The sequence below is a fragment of the Cavia porcellus genome, unplaced genomic scaffold (assembly GCF_034190915.1).
Source record: "Cavia porcellus strain 051 isolate PalLab524CR breed Dunkin Hartley unplaced genomic scaffold, mCavPor4.1 scaffold_30, whole genome shotgun sequence".
Classification (NCBI taxonomy): Eukaryota; Metazoa; Chordata; class Mammalia; order Rodentia; family Caviidae; genus Cavia; species Cavia porcellus.
The window spans coordinates 42883989-42905137 of NW_026947513.1; the positions used below are offsets into that span (position 1 = coordinate 42883989).

Sequence of the window (21149 nt, forward strand, 5' to 3'; positions counted from 1 at the left end):
CCAGCAGGTTTCACAGGATATTGTGATGAGTTAGTGTGGAGTGTGAATAGAAGGCAGGAGTTGTGGATGGCTGCTATGTCTTCAGCTAGAGAATTCCAAAGATGGAGCTCATCATCACATGAGATGGGCAGTTGTTGATGGAGCAGGTTTTGGGGGAAAAGTATAAGTTCAATTTTAAAAGGATCCTCAGTAGCTATTCAAATGGAGATGTGAGCTATATAGAAAAGTTTGAAATGTGGGTTGTAATGTAAATTTGCCATTCACCAACATACAGCTTAGGCTCTGAAGCTCCATGAGATTAACAAGAGAGTGTTTGCAGGTAGAAACAAGACCAAGAAAGAGTCACTGGGCCACTCATTAGATTAGTGAGAGGAGGGTAATCCATCAAAGGCTACAGAGAGGAAACTGCCAGTGAGGTAGGAGGAAAGTCTAGAGGAAATGATACCCTGGAAGCAGATAGAAGTGTGTCAGTAATAAGAAGGGAACCATCTATGCCAGATCATAGCTCAAACAGGAAAAGCAAATGAGCACTGGCACCACTGGACTAGCATGGAGAGGTTACAGATGATCTTGATGAAATGCAAGCTTTAGGGTTGGAAAGGGGATAAGGTCAGTTAAAGATGAATTAAGAGAAAATGGAATTAGAAAAACTAGACACAGTGACCATTAAACTCGCTTCTAAATAGTTTACTAAAGAGAGCAAAGAAACTGGACTGAAGGGGAAGAAAGTGGCATCAAGAAAATTTTGTTTTTTACAGAAAAACTTTAAATATGTAGACAGGATAGTTTAATGGATTGCTGTATACTCATTACACAGGTTTAAGAACAGTAATATCTTGCAATAAAATATTTACTTCATATGCTTTTCTAAGGTATTTTAATGTACTGAAAGTAACTGCATCATGATATTCATCTCTAAATAATTTACATGGCATCTAAAAAATAACAGCATTTTTCTATGACCTTTGTAATACTTAGAGAAATTGTCATTAATTTCTTAATACCCTCTAATGTCAAATTCACATTCAGGTATCTGTACTTGTCCTCAAAGAAGAAACATAAAAGTCAAAATTTCTACATTTTATTTGAGTCTTGCATTTCTGTATCTTTTAACCTATAACATATTCTGCATTCTACCATTTCTGTGGCAATGACTTAGAGTTATCAGGCAAGATGTCCTATATAATGCTCTAAGAGAAATTCATATAGTTATTTTAAAAAAACATTTTCACTAAACTTTTCATTTTGAAACAAAATTGTAGAGTCACATGCAGCTGTAAGACATAATACAGGTTCATTGTACTTGTTACTGAGTTTTCTCCAATAGTATTGACTTGAAAAACTGTTTGTATAATATCACAAGGAGAGTGTTACAGTCAACATTTACATCATGACCAGGCTGCTGATGTTGCTTTTTTAAAGCCTCATCTTCTTGTCTCTTTCATCTTTGCCCTGTGTAATTCCTGGAAACCACAAATACATCCTCTCTTTCTATAATTTTGTCATTTCAATAATATTATAGCCTGGGAGCTGAAAGTGCATGAGGTTATTCCCAGAATATGGGGGATACTTTGGAAAATCTATCCCAGCTGTTAAGATACTGCCCAGTGTCCCAAATCACCCAAGGATGCATGGGAGGTCCCCAAGGGCCTAACTGGGCCATGCCCAGTGAACTCCAAGCTGCTAGCAGTTGCCTGCATTCCGCTCCAGGAGCCAAACGTGCTCGAGGTGATTCCCAGCACACAGGAAGTCTTTGCAACATTGCACAAAACCCAGAAATATAGGAAAACAACAAAACAAAAAAGCAAAATGTAATCTCAAACCTCCAACGCATCTCAAGCAAGCCTAGGAGAAGTGGACACAGAAGAAATTGTAAGCCATACACCTGAAATTCCTGAAATGGCAACAGCTGAAAAAACAGCTCCAGAAGATGTAAAAGAACTCAGATCAGAAATAATCTCCCAGGTGAAAGAAGGAATGATAAATGTAATTAAAGGAGTACTGAACACATCTAAAGAAGACACAGTTAAAAAATTAGAGGAGCAATGCAAAAAGATGGAAACCCTGAATGAACAATGTAAGGAACAAACATGAAGCAGATTCAAAGAGATATACAGGAAATAAAAACTGGAAGTTAATGGCAAAGGAAACTGCAATAACCCCACAAATACATGGAAATTGAATAATACACTCCCGAGCAATCAGTGGGTCACAGAGGAAATTAAAGAAGAAATTAAACAATATCTACAAGCAAATGGAAATACAAATACAACTTATCAGAACCTGTGGGATATGATGAAAGCAGTCCTCAGAAGAAAATTTATTGTGGTGAATTCTCACATCAGGAAAACAAAATGAACACAAATAAACAACCCAATGCTACACCTGAAACATCTAGAAAAAGAAGGGCAAATCAAGCCCAAAGCCAAAAGAAGGGAGGAAATTATAAAGATTATAGCAGAAATCAATGCAATAGAGACTAAGAAAACGATACAAAGAATCAATGATCAAAGAGTTTCTTCTTTGAAAGAATAAATGTTATAAGCCCCAAGCCAACCTTATTTTAAAAAGGGAATAAAAATATTCAAATTCATGCATAAGCAATGACAAGCGTGAAATGACTACAGACTGTCTGTAAATACAGAAAATCATCAACACGTATTTTGAAAATCTCTACTCTCTTAGGCTTGATGTCACAGAAGAAATGGACAGATTCTGAGAAACATATGAAGTACCAAAGCTGGGTCAAGGAGTTGTAAAACTGCTGAATAATTGAATTTTCCATTAACGAAAATGAAAATGTAATTAAATCCTTACCAACAAAGAAGAGCCAAGTCCAGACAGATTCACTGCAGAATCCTACAAGAATTTCAAAGAAGACTTGATGCCAACACTCATCAAACTCTTCAATGAAATTGACAGGGAAGCAATCCTCCCTAACCCATTCCTGGAAGCAAATACTATTCTAACACCAAAATCTGAGAAAGACCCAACCAAAAAAGAGAATTACAGACCAATTTCCCGAATGAGCATAGATGCAAAAATTCTCAATAAAATATTGGCAAAAAGAATGCAGCAAATCATCAAGAAGATTATATACCATGAACAAGTGGGATTCATCCCAGGAATGCAGGGATGGTTCAAGATATGTAAATCAATAAATGTAATCCACCATATCAATAGAGCCAAAAATAAGAATCACATGATCATTTCTATAGATGCAGGAAAAGCTTTTGATAAGGTTCAACATTCATTCATGATAAGAACTTACAGAAAATTGGAATAGATGGTCTTTACCTCAATATGATAAAAAACCATCTATGAAAAACCAACAGCCAGAATCATATTAAATGGCCAAAAATTGAAAGCCTTTACCCTAAAATCAGGAACAAGACAAGAATGTCCATTATCACTGCTCTTATCCAATATGGTGCTGAAAATACTAGCTGGAGCAATTAGACAAGAGAGAGAAATAACAGGAGCAAGGATAGGAAAAGAGGAAGTTAAATTATCATTATTTGCAGATGACATGATACTTTACATAGAAAACCCCCAAACTCCATTGAAAGACTCCTCTAGGTATAATAAATAAATTCAGTAATGTAGCTGGATACAAAGTCAACACTCAAAAATTAATAGCATTCCTATACACTGACAACAAAATCACTGAGAGAGAAATGAGGAACCACACTCTTCACAATACAGCCAAAGGAATGAAATACTTAGGAATCAATCTAACAAATGAAGTAAAAGACCTATTCAGGGAAAATAATAACACCCTGAAAAAGAAATCAAAGAGGACCTTAGAAAATGGAAAGACATCCCTTGTTCATGGGTAGGAAGAACAAACATTGTGAAAATGATCATTCTCCAAAAATTAGTATACAGATTTAATGCAATTCTCATCAAAATACCAGTAGCATATCTCACAGATCTAGAGAAATCACTTCTAAAATTCATTTGTAATCAGAAGAGACCTAGAATATGAGAGGCAATTCTAAGCAACAAATGCAAGACAGGAGACATCACAATCTCTGACTTGAAGCTATACTACAAAGCTACTGTAATAAAATCAATATAGTACTGGAATAAAAACAGACCTGAAGATCAATGGAATAGATTAGAAGATACAATTACAAGTACAAACATACTCAGCCACCTTATCTTTGATAAAGGGGCCAACATGTTCACTGGAAGAAAGATAGTCTCCTTAATAAATGGTGCTGACAAAATTGGCTCTCCATATACCGAAAACTAAAAGTAGACCCATTCCTATCACCATGTACTAAACTAACGTCTAAATTGATCAAATATCTAAATGTTAAAACAGAAACACTAAATGTGTTAGAAGAAAAAGTAGGTAGAGATCTTAAACACCTAGGGGTAGGTAGAGAATTCAAGAACAAGAATTAAGGGGCCTGGGGATTTAGCTCAACGGCATAAGCGCCTGCCTTGAAAGCAGGCAGTTGTGAGTTCGATCCCTGGTACCAATAAAAACAAAAAAGCCAAAAAAAAAAAAAAAAGAATTAAACCATATACAATATACTTCCCAGAGTCAATAACTGGGATCACATTAAAGAGTTTTTGCATGTCAAAAGAAGTCTTTGGCATAGTGAAAAGAAAACCCACAACTGGGAAAAAAATCTTAGCGAAATGTCCCTCAGACAAAAGACTTCTGTCTAGAACACATAAAGAATTTTAAAAAATCAGACTCTGGAAAAGGACCCAATAAAAAAATGGGCATCTGAGATGAATACACAGTTACCAGATGAAGAAATACAAATGGCAAATAAATACACAAAAAAAGTTTAGCATTTTTAGTCATTAGAGAAATGCAAATTAAAACCACACTGAGGTTCTGTCTCAATGCAGAAAGAATGGCCAGTGTAAAGAAAACTAACAACAACAAATGCTGGAGAGGCTGCAGGGAAAAAGGAACTCTCCTGCACTGTTGGTGGGAATGTAGACTGGTGCAACCACTGTGGAGTTCAGTGTGGAGGTTCCTCAAAAAGCTGGGATTGGAAGTCCCATTTGGCCCAGCTATTCCACTTTTGAGTATATTCCCAGAAGAACTCAAAACATCATATCACAGTGATATATGTGCACCCATGTTTATGGCAGCATAATTTGTAATAGCCAGGTCTTGGAAATAACTTAAATGCCCATCAACTGAGGAATGCATAAAAAATGATGTGGTATTTTTATACAATGGAGTACTACTCAGTTATAAAAAATGACCACATTCAGATATTTATAAATAGATGGATGCAGTTTGAGACCATACTCATAAGTTAAATAAATCAAACTCACACGTGCAAATACTGGATAGTCTCCCTGGTATAAGAAATGGTAAGCATGCATAAAATATAAAATCCTCATTAAATACAATGAAAGGATAAGAATCTGCTAAAGGGGAAAAATAATATCTCAGGGAAAAGGAAAAAGAAAAAAGAAGGGAAAAGAAAAAGCATCTAAATTATGAAAACACACTTAGGATAGCTAAGATGATTGTGCTACAAATTCTACAAGTTCTTGGAACAAAGCAGTTCACATTCATAGGATAGGAACAATTGTGCATGTTAGTATCTGGTGATCTAAGGAATCTGAAGATCAGTATGTAAAATTAGAGCCCTATTTACGTTCCTACACCTTGTTTTGAAGTCCTGTATTGTCAGTGTTTTGGGCTCTTTGCTGTTATTTGTCTTTTTTGTTTTGTGTTTTTCTAGCATTTTGTTTTGTTTTGTTTCATTTTTCCCTCTAGTATAGAAAGGACAGGTATACATGTAGAGACTTAGAAGTGCATAGAACTTCTCCTAAACAGTTCATGATAATCGAATTATATAATACATGATGAAATTAACAGCTACTTTGAAGAAAAAGAGACACTATGTTATCCATTGCTGATTCCATATCATCATGCTGTGAAATCCAGTAATGTTATTAGTCTTTGCTCAGAGTGATTTTAGTCTGTTTAAATTGTTTAATTTTAACATACATGAAGGTATGGAGAGCTATTTTGAAGAGAATGAGAGACATCATGGCAGCCATTGCTGATTTCCGTATTGTCTGATTTTGAAGGCCTATAATGTCTTCATCACTCTGGCCTGATCAGTGTAATACTATCTTGTTTTATATGAATTCATTGTGTGTGAAGATATGGACAAATATTTAGAAGAAAACGAGACATAAATAGTAGCCAGTGATGATCTCGTATTGTCTTGCTTTGAAATCTGTGTCACTTACATTGTTTTCTTCTAATCTGCTTTGTTCTGTTTAGTTTTACCCTCTTTAAAACACAATTAAAAAAAGAATATTAGATAAATGAAATCATCCAGTCTGTAGCCTTTTGGGATCTGCTCCTTTTCAATCAGCTCTGGAGGTCTCTCCATCATTATGTGAAGATTGATTGGACTGTAACGTTTAGGTATAAATGTACAGAAAGCTTGGAAACACCAGTAGGACATAAGTTAAATAAGAATATTAAAATAATATTAAAAGCTTTAAACATAAATAGTCACATCATTTATGAATTGAGAGGCAACTTTATTCCAAGGTATTATGTTCTAATATAAAATAAAAACTCAAGTTTAACCTCCAAAGATATTCAGGAAATGTTTCTTTAGAACTGAACTAAATGTATAATTTACTTTTTTTGTCTCTTTTCTTTTCTTTTCTTTTCTTTTCTTTTTTTTTCCTTTTTATCGGTACCGGGGGTCAAACTCACAGCTGCCTGCTTGCAAGGCAGGTACTTATGCCGCTGAGCTAAATCCCCAGCCCCTCTTGTTGCTTTTCTTTTTGAGAAGGGTATCACTATGTTTTTCAGAATGACCTTGAACTTACTATGTAGCCTAGTCCGCCTCGCACTCAAGGTGATCGTTTTGCCTCAGTCTACTTAAATCCTGGAATTACAGGTGTGCATTGTCATGCCTGGCAGAATTAGTTTATGGTATTCTTGTTTATGGGGCATTTTCTGTGGAAAAACTATCATGGTAGCCATGAGGTGCAAAATGATGAACACGATTACTAATAAATGTAAAATGCAAGAACTGAAAAAATAGCACGCTCTATGCTGTGTTTTATATTAGCCGACTGAGGCTGCCACCACAAACCACACAGACTGGGAGACTCTGGCAGCCAGAAGCTATTTTTCCTTGTAAGTCATGGAGGCTGGAAGCATGAGAGGAACCTTGGGCAGGTTTCTTTCCTTCTGAGGCTCCCTGCTAGGCCGGTGAGGGCTCCCTTCCCTGTCTCCAATGCTCACCCTCTACCGGTCATCTGTGCTCTAATTCCTCCTTTCCTGAGGACCTCAGATTAGCAACCTCAGTTCAGCTTCCTCATCTCTTTTTATCTATCTTCGAATACACTCAATCTCTGAGACACCAGAGGTTAACACTTCACTGTCTAACTTTTGAGGGACAAAATCCAGCCCATAATGTAGTTCTAGATTCATTTGTACACTCCATATTTTGCTTTATATTAACATAATATGCTTATATTTTATATTTAATCTTGTTAATATAATCCAAGTGTATCTATATTTTGTATTTAAATAAAGATAATACAAATATATTTTGTACTTATACTATATATGAATATATATAGTTCAGTATTTATATGTGTGTTTGGATACTTTATATATAATAAGTTTGAATATGTTAAGAACTATATTACTTTAATTTTTATTTGTTAACCAAGTCAAATATCTTATCAGATAATTTACTTTTTAGAGATGAAGGCCACTAAAAACAATATTAGGTAGCTCTCCAATGCAGCTGAAATTTCTAAGTTTTATAATCTCTTCAGTGATTTCATTTTACTTAAAGAATTCTATTTAAGTGTTTTGTCCAAACTGTTTGCATATCTACATATAAAAGTTAGTATCTCAGTATTTCTATAGATATATGATAACTATGAACTTTTTGGTTCCTCAGAAAGAAAAACTAAAACTAAAAGAAGTCTCACTGTATAAAAGCCCAGGGGAAAGAGGACAAGACTCCTGAGGTGCCCAGGCTGACCTGGAACTCCCTGCCTGATCTGGAAAGCAAGCTTTCAATCTGATCATCCTATGCACTGATTCTAGGAAAGGGTTTAACAGCTTTAATAAAAGAATCAACTAAAAGGTATGGCAAATCTTGGTAATTAATTTCCTACAAATGCATATGTTTTTTAGAACATCTTTCTCTGTTGCCATAGGTGCATGTCTGCATGTTTTATCAAGACAGTTTACCATGGGAAAGTCCCAGTAAAAACATGAAAACAGGTGAGAAATATGACACAGCAAGTATTTGGGTTTTCTTACTCTTCTTACTAGAATGCACCATATTAGGCTTGATGCTTTTGTAAATAAAAAGTTGAATATTGATAATTTTCTAATAATTCAATCTGTGGATATTCAGGAACCCCTCAGTTATTGTTTCTCCTTCTATTTGTGTACAAACTGTAAAGCAATCCTCATATACAGGAGTTTGTCTAATATGAACTTCAACTTTCCTTCCATAGATTTCCTAGAGTGAGATTTTGCCCAAAAAGTCAAATTAGAAGTGACTTTGCAATCACCTATCCTATTTTCCCAATTTTAAAGAAATATTTTTCTCTTTAGAGATTTGCCCTGTGTTATCATTGGTATACTGAAGGTTAGGGTTAGAGTTAGGAATAGGACTCTTTTTTTCTGAACTCCCAAAGGAAAAATAAATGATTTTCATAAATGATAAATGATAAATAAATCACTTTGACTTAGAGCACTCAATTGTCTTACAACCAAAATAGACCATCATGGTGAACTGGCTTTACTTGGAGGTGTGAAATTATGGTCAGTGAAAAAACTTAATTTTAAAGGCAAATGAACCAGGAATTTCTTTCTTTCTTTTCTTTTCTTTTTTTTTTTTTTTTTTTTTTTGGTACTGGGGATAGAACTCATGACTGTACGCTTGCAAGGCAGGCATTTATGCCACTGAGCTAAATCCCCAGCCCTCAGGAGTTGATTTCTATCATCTCATTTGAGTTTTCTAAAATTCTGGTGTTTTTTTCTATTTGCAAAATACTTTTAGCTGGAAAATAATTATCCCCTGTGTATACTTCATGAATATCCCTGAGTATATTCATAAATTCAAAAGGAAAATTTATCTTTGTCATTTCTTTATAATGTTTTTTAAAATTTTCAGATATATGAAAGTCCATTTTCCCAAATTTTTATCAAGTGACATATTGGTTAAAAACTAGATGACTTTTTTCAATAGAACTTGAGTCTTGGGTTGAAGTTAAGGTGAGTAATAGTCAAATCTCTTCTGATTTTAGCAGTAAGCCTTAATTTTGTGTGTGTGCGTTTTGTTAATTCTCAAATGTACTCTGAAGCCACTTGGGTATAATAATTAACAGTAAGATGTTAATGACAAAAGGAATTATTAGGAGTTTTTTAGGCACAGTGGCTAGCAAGTGGGTTATACTTAAAGTTATTCATTCTTTTAAAAGATAAAACCTAGGTTTCTCGTATTTTTCTCTCAGATGTTATGTATAGGGCATAAGAAGCTGACCAAGTTAATATGAAGGACACAGACAGAACCCATTCCTTAGAAACTGAGATAAAAGATTTTTACTATAGTTTTGTTAAAAAATTAGTATTTAATTTGATTAAAAACACTTAAGTGCTCTTCCTGTACTTAAGTTAAATATTAATGTGAACATAAAAATATTGTTAAAGCTGTGTATTTGGAAATTACATCTTGCCCAATATTATGCCACTTGCCTAGGATCTGAACAATGGAACAATACCAAAACCAAAACTGTGTTTAACAATTTTTATTAAAAACATGAGTTGATCTCTCTGGATTTATTAAGACATACATTTTGTTGAAATGCTAGGAAAGACTAAACACATATGTGAACATTTATCATTGTGTTAATTTAATTACCTTAAGAATCAAAACTGTAAAAATTATTTGTCTGCCTGCATGTGCGCGAAAAACATATTTCTTTGACTTCCAGGTCAATTTCTATGCAAATAAATGACATTATTACTGAGAAAAGACAAAATTGTCTCTTTTTTGTTTTTGTTTTCAACTAAAATGTTAAATCATGACACTGAAAATGTATAGCAGTGACACAATGAAAAATTATTACTTATTTTTAATAACTAAAGTTAAGGTGAAGTAGCCCATGCAAACATTAGTATGTCCATAGCGTCCTACACCACTAGAAACAGCCCTAAATATCGTGTTCGCTCCGTGTTCCTAGAGAAATAACCTTCCTAAAGATAAAACCCCACAAGCGCCTTCAGGTCAGCAATTACACCTCCCATCCCTACTCTCATTGTAATGGGAAGAATTCTCAGAAAGATGAATCCGAGCAGTTTGCAAGCTTAACATTTACCCAAGTTGATCATTTTTGTTTTTCTTTTGATTACACTTTCTATTGCTTCTGTTTCCCAAGAGCTGTAAGCAGAGAGCAAGCCCCGGCCCTGCCCTGGCCCCGTGCAGGCAGCAGGCGGCGGCTGGACCCACCTGAGCCGCGGCCAGCTCCTCGCCGCCCCGCTCGGCCTTCGCTGTCCCCGGGCCATCGTCCGCGCCGCGCTGCCTCCACGGTCGGCCTTCGCCTTGGAGCTCGCCGCCTCCTGGGCTTGCTGTGTTTTATGATAATGGCATAATGATAATACTGAGCACTTGCACAACTTTTCATCTTCAAAGCGCTTGCAAACATTTGTTAATTAATTTTAAAACGTTAGTAAAACATGAGCTGTACGTACACCACTCCATAAAAGGTGAAATAGTCCTGTGGCCTGGGCAGGGAGGTGACAACATTGGAAACTGGGATGTGGAGGCCGGAAGGTTCAAGGAGGAGTTTCGGCTGCTCTGCTCATTCTCTGGGTTCCTCTTCCAAAAGTGAAGCCAATTTAGATTTTGCTTGTCGATGAAAAGTCAATGACCCTTAAAACTCTAACCTTCCATTAGGATCGGAATGCTTTCCAAGTCATAATTCTTTTGCCTCCTTCAATCACGTATCCTGCTTTCATGAATTCCTTCTTGAAATTCCTACTGCTATGGTAATATTAATGCCCATTAAAGAGTGTTGGGTAGTCTGGAATCGGCAGGGAGTTGGTTTATAATTTTAAAAATATATGGGTTTAGCCAGTAATTTCCAAAAAGTTTTGGACAGCGTTCTGATTTTTAGCAGCCAATCATGATACTACTTTGCAGACCAAGCAGGACACACCTTAATGTTTAGTGGCCTGGAATGAAGAAAAAGAATTTGCCAGAGGCCAGGATCTCACTCACGGAGGATCTCTGTACATCCTGAGAAGAGGGTCTCCTTATGTGACAGTCTTTGTTAAAGGGAACCACCCTGATTACACCATCAGGTAGCATCACCGCCCTGCCTTTCATCGTAAAACATGGATAGTAAAAAAATAATCAGAGAGATCATATTTATATTAGAACGACACAAATCACAAAGCCTGTTTACATATTAGGTATTAATAGTATGCTGATCAGATCTATAAACATTCTTTAACTATTTCTCATTAATTGTATTTATTTGAACATCCCAGACATTAGACTTTCATCAGTGTGTTTAAAATATCTTTTGTATTCTTCCCACTATGATTTTCCTATTTAAATCCCATTCATCTTTTAGGGTTAGCCCAATGGTACTTTCTCCATGTGAGATTCTGAAAACACTGTATCATCATTTGAATGACATAAATCCTTAATAGACCAACAGTGTCTTACAATAAAATATTCACAGTGTTTTGTGTGTATAAGATCAGGATTCAGAAGGAAACTCCCTGACTTATTGTTGTAGAATATCCAGGTACAAGGTACTTTCTTAGGTCACGGATCAAAAATATATATTGTATGCTTACTATGGAGTTGACACTATCCTAATAATAGAACTCCAAGTAGTGTGTTTAAATGTTTACAGTTTCAAGGTAAAGGCACCCCAATAAGCTGGCAGTTAGAAACATGTCAAATAAATGCTGGAGTGTACATGGAGCACTGTGGAATATAGAAATGAAAGCCAGTTCTGTAGTTGTGAGTGGGAATCAGGGAATGCGACATTTAAAAGTGTTTAAGGAAAAGTATAGTATGGTATCTTTAAGAGATTTTGTTGGTGAATGACATAGAAGAATGTTGTAGGACAGTTATAATTCTTAAATTCCTGTTAAACTCCATAATTTTATATATTTTTAAATGTCTTCTGGAACAGCCTAACATTTATTATGATGTAATATAAAACTTTAAAAAATGAAAGTGTTTTTTCTTTTTTCCTTTCCTTTTTTATTGTAACTGTGCACTTTAGAAGCTGTTAATAATCAACTAACCATTGGATTGAAATGTTAAAAACTAATTTTTAAATTATTATTAAGTTATGTAGTGATGTAAAATAAGTGAAACCTTAATAACTTTTGATAATTATCACAGAGCAACACTGAATCCTTATGAGCATAAAATATAAAGTGAATAAGGCAGAATGTAAATTTTCTCTTCATTATAATTTTAAACATTATAATTTTGAATTAAAATTATGTTAAGTGTTTAGTTGAAGACTGAATGAATTGAGAAAGTGGTTTCTATGATTGTCACAATGTTTTTAATTTACTCCAGTTATTTTGTTGCATACACATTCTTTTTAAACGAAAAGATATTTGTATTTTTTCTCTTTCTCATTTATAGATCCTCTTGAACATTTCAAGTGGAATTTTAAGATGGATATCTTTTAAAAGTAAGTATAAATATATGCTCTTTCCTATTCAACCTTCAAGTAGAAAATATTTTACGAAGGAAAATTTCATTAGCAGTGAGGAAACTACACAGAATAAAACATAAAGGTATGTCAATGTTTAAAAGCCATTTACAAAAAATGGATTATATTGTTTTAAAGCATATTAAGTAAACCATTTTAGAAGGCACATCTGTGAAACTCATTTGTTTATTTATGTTTGTACTGAGGACTGAACCCAGGTCTTGTGCATGCTGGGCAGGTCTGTACCTCTCAGTTACATCCTTACCCCCTTTTATAGTTTTATTTAGAGACAGGGACTTGTTGAGTTTCTTGGCTGCCCTGGAACTTGTGATACTTCTGTCTCAACTTCCTGTGTCTCTGGGATTACACTTCACAAACATTTTTTTAAAAATTTTATTTTGAAAGTGGTAAAATACAACAGAACAAGACAGAATAAAGCCAACTAAGATTTTACAGTGAAACTGGTACAGAAATTCACAGCAGGTTACCGGGATAACAGTAATAGAGCAGTACCATTAATCAGAATAGAGCAAAACAATAATAAAAATATTTCCTTCAAAGAGATGGTAGAAGGACATCCCCCTTATTTGCTATGGTCAGCCTCCCAGGAGATGCTCAGATCTCTGGTTCCCATTTGCTAATGGGGGGGGGGCAAGAAAAGAGGGGTTAGGGGAAGTGGGATGTTTGACTCTAGGCCGTGCACAGTAGGCTCACTATCGCTTAGCAGGGAGGCAGGCTGGTTGCTTGGTTTCCCAGCTTCATAAATTCCAACATGGCACAGATTTTAGGAGCCTCCGGTGGTTCTCCCCATGGAAGGGCCACAGTCTGCCACACTGCAGCCACTTACCAGGGAGGTGAGCTGCTTGCTTGGTCTCCCAGTGTCCTATGTTCCAATATGGTGTGAAACTCAGGAAACACTGGTGGTTCTTTCCCTGGAAGGGCCACAGTCCACCACACCACCACCACTTACCAGGGAGGGCAGGTGCTTGCTTGGCTTCCCAGTGTCCTAAGTTCCAACATGGCACAGATCTCAGGAGTTGTTGGTGATTCTCCCCCTGGAGGGGCCGCAGTCTGCCACCTTTCAAACATTTTTAATTAAAATGTCAGTAAAGATAACTGTAGAGTAATTTTGAAATATATGCAATTCATAATTTGCTAAAGAGTAATTTGGATTTTGTTAATGAGCATAATATTCTCATAGCTGGTACCTCATATTTTAACTTGTTTTATGAAAGCTGTCTAATACACAAAATATTGCCCAAATCCTCTAATTATTCTTACCTGAGAATGTTTTCTTTGATTTGTTCATGTCATTAATGATGTACATTATTTCTTTAAATATGTATTTCTTTAAATTTCACACTTTTGTTTTTTAAAATACTGAAAAAAATGAATATTCAAATTTAGAGTAAGTGTATTCTAGAATTTTTTCAAATGTATTTTGGTTTTAGAACTTGTAATAAAAAGATAACTACATGTAAAATAAAATTGTTTGTGAGTATAGTCTGTACCCATGCAGAGTGTAAATAAATGATATTTTCCCCTCAATGATTTTTTTTTTTTGGTACCAGGATCAAAATTGCAACCTTGCACTTACCAGGCAAATGCTTGAGCCACTGAGCTAAATCCCTGGACCCCTTTAATGATATTGCTTTTAAATTTTTTTGATTCATTCAGTTATCACATTACATTGGATATCTATGTGTGTCATGTATCGTAATAAGAATTCAAAAGTTAAATTTATTATTATTGCTATATTGTCTATGAAAAACTGTGAGAACGTATATTTGTGTATATTTCATGGGAAAGTAATGACACAAGCTGGCATAAGGTTATGTGTTAGTATATTTTTTACTTCTCAGTCTCAGTAACTATCATTCAAAATCACTGAGTTCCTATTTCTACCACAAGGAAATTAGAAACATTTGAGGAGACAATTTACTCTGATTTAAACATTACACAATATTTACAGATATCAGAATATCAGGTGGTATCCTATAAATATGTATATTTTTGTGTTTTTATGTATCAGGTAAAAAAATTCAATAAAAGTTGAGTTCTAGAAGAAACTCTCATGTAAATACATACACACAAATCTTGCTTTCTTAAATGCAAAGGCCTTAGCTCAGTAATTACCTGCATTATACAATTGCATGGGTTCATTTTAGACTTTTTGTTTTTATTTTAAAGATGATAAAACAGAATAAAACCAATCAAAATAAACCAGTGTAAGAGCTACAGTCCTAAAACTGTTATGAAAGAAAAAATAATTACCAAAATGTCTTTTGATGTCTTCAAAATAGCTGCAGATAACTTCAGGCATATTAGAAGTCAAACAGAACAGAATAGAAACAATAAAAACAAGACAATGAATGCAATAATAAGGACTTCAAAACAAGTCAATAGTAAATCTAAAACGGCTACTATAATATATCTGGCTATCTTTGAAATAGCTGCTCCTGCCATCGGATTTGACATAATCAAACAAAAGAAAAGAGAATAAAACCTTATGCAACAAAGCAATGGAAATGATACAGGACTTCCAAAACAGTACCACAGGGAATCAGCAATGGCTGCCACCCTCAGAAGGAGATTCTCCCTCAGGTGTCACACCGTATACTACCCTCTGAACCTGCGATCAGACCCCTGGCCCTAGATCTGCAGTATTAGTGAAACACCAAAGCACCACAGACACCCAATTGCACTTCACCTCCATAGATATCATCACAGCCTGTGTTTCTCAGGATAAAGCCGTCATGGCTGGAGGTGGGGTGGGGTTGGTACTCCTTGTTTGCCTGCCCGCATGGCACAGGGGGCTAGGGTCTGGCTGTGCCAGTCCTCCGCCTGCCCAGACATGGCAGACTGGGCTTGCGTGCTGGTGCGACTTTGTTCTTTCTCCCTCTGGTCTGCAAGTGGCACTGACTCCTCCTATGAGACTTTTAACTTTTAAACATGTACATAAGCAATGCCAAATACCTGCTGTCACATGAGGAAATATTTTCTGTGAATTGATGGATCCTTTATTTTTATTTTGTATTTATTTGTTTATTTTTGGAGTACAGGAGATCAAACTCACAACTTTGTCTTTGCCGGGCAGGCACTTTTGACACTGAGCTATAGTCCTGCCCTTCCCCAATTGATGGATTCTTTGAAGTCTGTTTGTGACAAACTTTACCATGAAAAACACTGTTTTGGGGTTATGGGCCCTCTAGTTCTTATTCTTGCATTTCCTTTACTTCATTTACAACTTACTATTAGCTCTACTTTGAAATTTTTATGTAAAATCTTTTAAATTTGAATTTTAAAATTTAATCACAGTTTAGAGGAATTTAATACAAATATCTTTTCCATGAAAATTGGTTAAAAGTTCTTCTAATAAAAGTGTCTTTCTCATGGGAGATTTACTTTATTTTTTAAATTTACTTAAGCAAGACTTGTAATTCTGTAGCGCCTCTGAAGATGTCTCTACATGCTCCCTCCCCAGTTCTTCCCCAGACTTATGAAGCTGTGAAGAAAGGAAAGTCGCCCTGAACCTCTGGGCATGTGGAGCTGAAAAGTCACAGAAAGCCTTCAGTTATTCCCCCGCCATTGCAAGCTTGGCCACACTCAAGAAAGACATTTTTAGGCTGCAATCCATGCACTCAGTGCCAGAAATAAAACAACACAAGCCAGAAATAAAACAATAACAACTAAAAAAGAATGCAAAAGGAAAGACAGAAAAAAGGACTTTATAGGCAATTTGAATAAAACACCTTTTTCTGAGTCTTCTATGTTAGAGAAGGGATAATAAACAGCTTCAGTATTTTAGCAGGAAGAAGACTTCTTATTTTCATAAATGCTACAAGCCAAATGACTTCATTTTTTACTAGAGTAATGTAATTAGGCATAATACTTATGCCATTTGTAGAAGTATTTTAACAGTTTTATTTTGCCTAATGAACCCAGTAGGAGGTATAAAACATGTCGTTGGAACTGTTCACATTTTATGACCCTATTTTTCTTGTTTTGATAGTTCACTTGAGGTTTTGCCTGTTGTTTGTCTGTTTTTCAAAATATACAGAAAGTAGGTCTCTGAGGAGTGCGTTGTGTCCTCAGGCTGGTCAAGACACAGAAATGTCGATGAAATCACACCACGGGAATAAAAGGCTGGATTTTTGCAGGTGGCCCATGATAAGTGTAAGTGTGAGTGTGAGTGGTGTTCCATGAGGACATCGTTAGAACTCGCACTAGGACACCATTAGAACTAGTTAAGATGATGTTTGATACAGTTAACTATGTGTATTGGATAAAAAGAAAAATCACAATAGTAGTTTAAAAATGATAAAGCAGAGAAGTTTAAAAATTATAAAACATCATTCAGATGTTTCATCCCAGAAGCTTTCTCAATACTCTTGCACTCTCGCTCAAATTCTACCTAGTTTATACCTTTATATGGAAGCTTTAGTTTCTTTTCCTGAGAGATGAAGAAAGTTTCATTAAAGGTGCCGGCCAGAGGTAGTGCAGGAGTGCATCATGCTGCTGGGAACGTGTTAGTTCTGAAGTTGGACACCTAAACACCTACAATGAAACTAAAGCAAATCATTTTATTACCGTGGAGGACTGGACAAGATTTTAAGTAGGAGTGATTAATCAAATTTGAATGAAATGTTCAAGATAGCTTTCTTGAAACTTTGCAGTCTATTAGAATTATTTGTTAAGAAAAGCTGCGACATAGATTTTGGAAAATGCCAGTCTTTCTACCCCAGTGCAAGCACCTCCATGATTCTTAGACTGAAAGCTGAAGATTTCTCCAGAAACATGGTTCATGACTTGGATGTTGGAACGTAGATGGTCCCAGTGGGTGAGGCTTATATGAGTGGCCTTCATGTAATCTGGGAAAGAAGAGAAACCATGCAGAGCTAATGTCCCAAAGCTGGCAGCAGCATGTGATAAGAAGGAGCTGAATGAGAATACTGTCACACAGAGCAAGTGACAGGACTGTAGACCCAGGCCAGAAGGCAGAGACAATTCTCCACTCTCATCGGAGCACCATGCCTCTCGTGGCTCTGGTTGGTGTTAGAATCAGTATGTATTTGTCACATGAATATATAATAACTTGTTTTTATTTTATGGGCAAATAAAATTTCATAGCAAAATAATAAAAGGATAACACTATTTAACCCACTATATATCATTATCTTCAGAGATAAAAAAAGATTTTGTCTTGCAAAGCAGAAACAATCTGATAATGGCACAAAAGTTTCTTTTCAATGAATGGAGATTAGTAGTATAAATGAGATGAGTTATCATATGTATAAAGATGAATCTAGATCACAGAATGTACTAATTCTCATCGTGTGAAGGCCACTAAGGAGAGTGTGATTGCTATTACGATGCAGAGGGAATTATTGATTCTCAGGTTGAAAACACAGTTTGGAAAATGAAAAATGGTGTTTGCATGTGAAAGATTCAAATAATGTCAACAGCTGATTTCTAAAAGATAAGTATAGTGTCTTCAGAACCTGGTTTTAGATCCTAACTTGACAAGTTTCTAGAACTATGGTCTTAGACATAATATTCAAGTTCTCCAAATCTCAAGTTCTTCTTAAAATTAGTAATGGTACTGGCTCTGAATCAAGGCCGACAGCTTCCTGACACTGTTGGTTTCAAGCAGGAGCCTAAAGAGATGTCTTTCTATGGTCTGGTGGCCATTTCTGAACTTGGGCAATGAAATGGTCAATTCATTAGAAAGAAACAGCTTGAAGCCACCCCCCACCCCAACCCCGTGAGTGGCTGTGAGTGTGGCAGGCTGCGGCAGCCTGGGATGGGAGCTACTGGCGTTTACTGGGACCGGCACCATGCTACAACCGTCCCCCATGGTGAGTGACTGTGAGCCTGCGGTGCATGGGGCTGAGAATCCAACATCACATCCCCTCCCCGCCCTGTTAGCAAGTGGAAGCTGGTGATCTGGACATCCCTTGAGAGGCTGACCATAGGCAGTGTAGCAAATGGGGCTGGTTTCCTTCTACCATCTCTTTGAAGGCAAATACTTTTATTCCTGTTTTGCTTTGTTCTAATTAATGGTGTTATTTTAGCCTGTTTTGTTTTGTTCAACTTCAATATACATGAAAGTATGGATGGCTATTTTGAAGAGAACAAGAGACCTAAGCTCATTGATGTGGCTACTGAATTGATAATTTTCTTTCTGTGGTACAAATCAAGTAAGGAAACAGCTGGTAGGAAACCGCAGCTGCACTCCAGTCCAGAAGAACCAGAGAAGGAAAATAAATTAGTTTTGTTCTAATAACGAACACCTTTAAGAGAATCAAAGGATTTGATTTCTCTTTATATCATTGTGTATATGAAAGCTATAGAATGCTAAATCTAATTTTATTTTCTTTTGTAGAGGGAGATTAAATGCGTAATTGTCATTGTACAAAAGAAAAGAAAAGAAAGTGCTCTAAAGGATATAACTGCATATGTGTTTAAGTGTATAAGATAGATAACCATATTACTGAGTTTTGTTGGATCATTGAACAAAACTGTTTGCAGTCTCACTGTTTGAAAGTCCCCTCTATATGCTTTAATTTTGTAATTTGAACAACTATTTCTAAGATGAGAATATGTAATCTTTTAACTAGTGATTTCTTACTGTTTATTTTTTAAATTTTGTATTACTTGTACCCTTATTCTGTTTTTTTCTTTTTCTCCTTAAATAAAAAAAAAAAAAGAAAGAAAGCACCTATTAAAAAAAAAGAAAAGAAAATGCAAAGATAAAATTTACCAGGAAATAAACTTGAGGACAATGATTGTCTCTTTTGCTAAGTGATATTACAAATATTTTAGTTACCAGTAATCTCCAATATTTATTATGTATTTTAACTTTCATTTCATTAACACAAATATTGGCAATCTTTCTGAATCATTTAATCTTGGCTCTTATTAAAAATGGGATTATAAATATGTGTATCTTTTTATTCTATTTCATCTTCAAAAACTCACACTTTAAGAAAATTACTCATAGTAGAAAAAGTATAACCAGAAATTTGAACAGAAATATGAGCACAGAAATACTAAGTATAGCATTAACACTTGTAGACACTCCTGCTACAGTTATACAAATTCAAACTGAAGCAGTTATTAAAGTGTAATGTAGATCATGAAGAAGATGCTTTTCTTGGTGTCCATCACAATATATACAGTAATAAAAAAAGATTTTATATATGTCTTTTGGGCATTCTTTCCTGTATGACTTATAGTTATTGATTGCCCCCCCCTTACCACTGCTGGGACATCAGAAATGTTCTGCACCAAAAATGTGAAAACTATAAAAATATAAGAAAATAATAAATTGTACTGACCGATGGTAAGGCAAACATTCATGGAACTTTGCTTATAAACTGCTGGCCACTCTGCATTTTCTTCCTAATTAAAATTCTGCCCATTATCACTTCCCTAAAAATAATCATTCTCTTGTATTTTTATAATGCATTCCTTGCTTTTTAATAGTTTTTCATGAGGTAATTTATAAACATTATATGATGAGAATAATATTGAATTAATTAGTTTGTTGCTGGCTTCTTTTACTTTACCTTTTGTTTATTAGAGAGGAGGTGTCCGTGAACACAGGACCTTTGCACCTAGCTACCTCTCCAGCCCTTTTTTTTAAAATTGTTTTTTATTTTAGACAAAGTTCGCTAACTTGGCCTTGAACTTTCCATCCTTCTGCTTTAAACCTCTCCTGGCATTAAAATTGTGTGTCACCAAGCCTAATTTATCTTTGTGTTTTTAAGGTCCAACCCTTTGTTAGATACAGATTTACTTTATTCATTTCTATTACTTGTATTTGTTTTGTGGATATAACAAAATCTATTTATCCATTCTACTATTGATGGACATTGGTTTGTTTCCACTGCTTGGCAATTATCAGTAATGCTCCCTTTGAATATTCCTGCCCATTCACATGTATTCCTAGAGTATCTAATTTGTGTCCTCTGCAATTGTGAATATTGTATTCTTACTCTGTTATTTTATCCTTTGTTCCTAAAATAGTGTTGTTTGAATAACAAAAGCTTCCTCTTTTCAATAGACCAAATTTATAGTTTTCTCACATTTCTCATATTTTTTGTTATAATATCCTTTTTCATTCTCTTTATCTTTTGCTACCTTGAGGTCGTTAAGAGAACATGTTATGTTGTTTTATTTTCTCTTCTAGTCATTGTAACTTGGCTTTTGATCCTTATTTCACTTACATTTTTCTTGCAAATGCTGCTAAGTACATATTGTTAGTCTTACAGCTGCCGGGAACTATAGATCTTTACAGTTGCAGCCTTGATCTCAGTGCTCGTGTACTTGAAATGTGACAGATTTCAAAGGCAGCTTTGACTTCTCAGCCTCCTGGTTCTTACGTTCCTATCTCGGTTGCTGGGGCCTGA

The 21149-nt window shown here is 35.3% G+C and overlaps 1 long non-coding RNA gene and 1 other non-coding gene across 2 annotated transcripts; both read left to right on the plus strand.

Annotated features, from left to right (window-relative positions):
- Positions 1 to 8130: 8130 nt before the first annotated feature.
- On the plus strand, positions 8131 to 19617 carry LOC134474047 (uncharacterized). The gene is made up of 3 exons (XR_010044622.1): positions 8131 to 8260; positions 12666 to 12714; positions 16220 to 19617. It is a non-coding gene; the product is annotated as an uncharacterized LOC134474047 (long non-coding RNA).
- On the plus strand, positions 18338 to 18474 carry LOC111755194 (small nucleolar RNA SNORA2/SNORA34 family). Its single transcript, XR_002789773.2, has one exon. It is a non-coding gene; the product is annotated as a small nucleolar RNA SNORA2/SNORA34 family (small nucleolar RNA).
- Positions 19618 to 21149: the final 1532 nt, after the last annotated feature.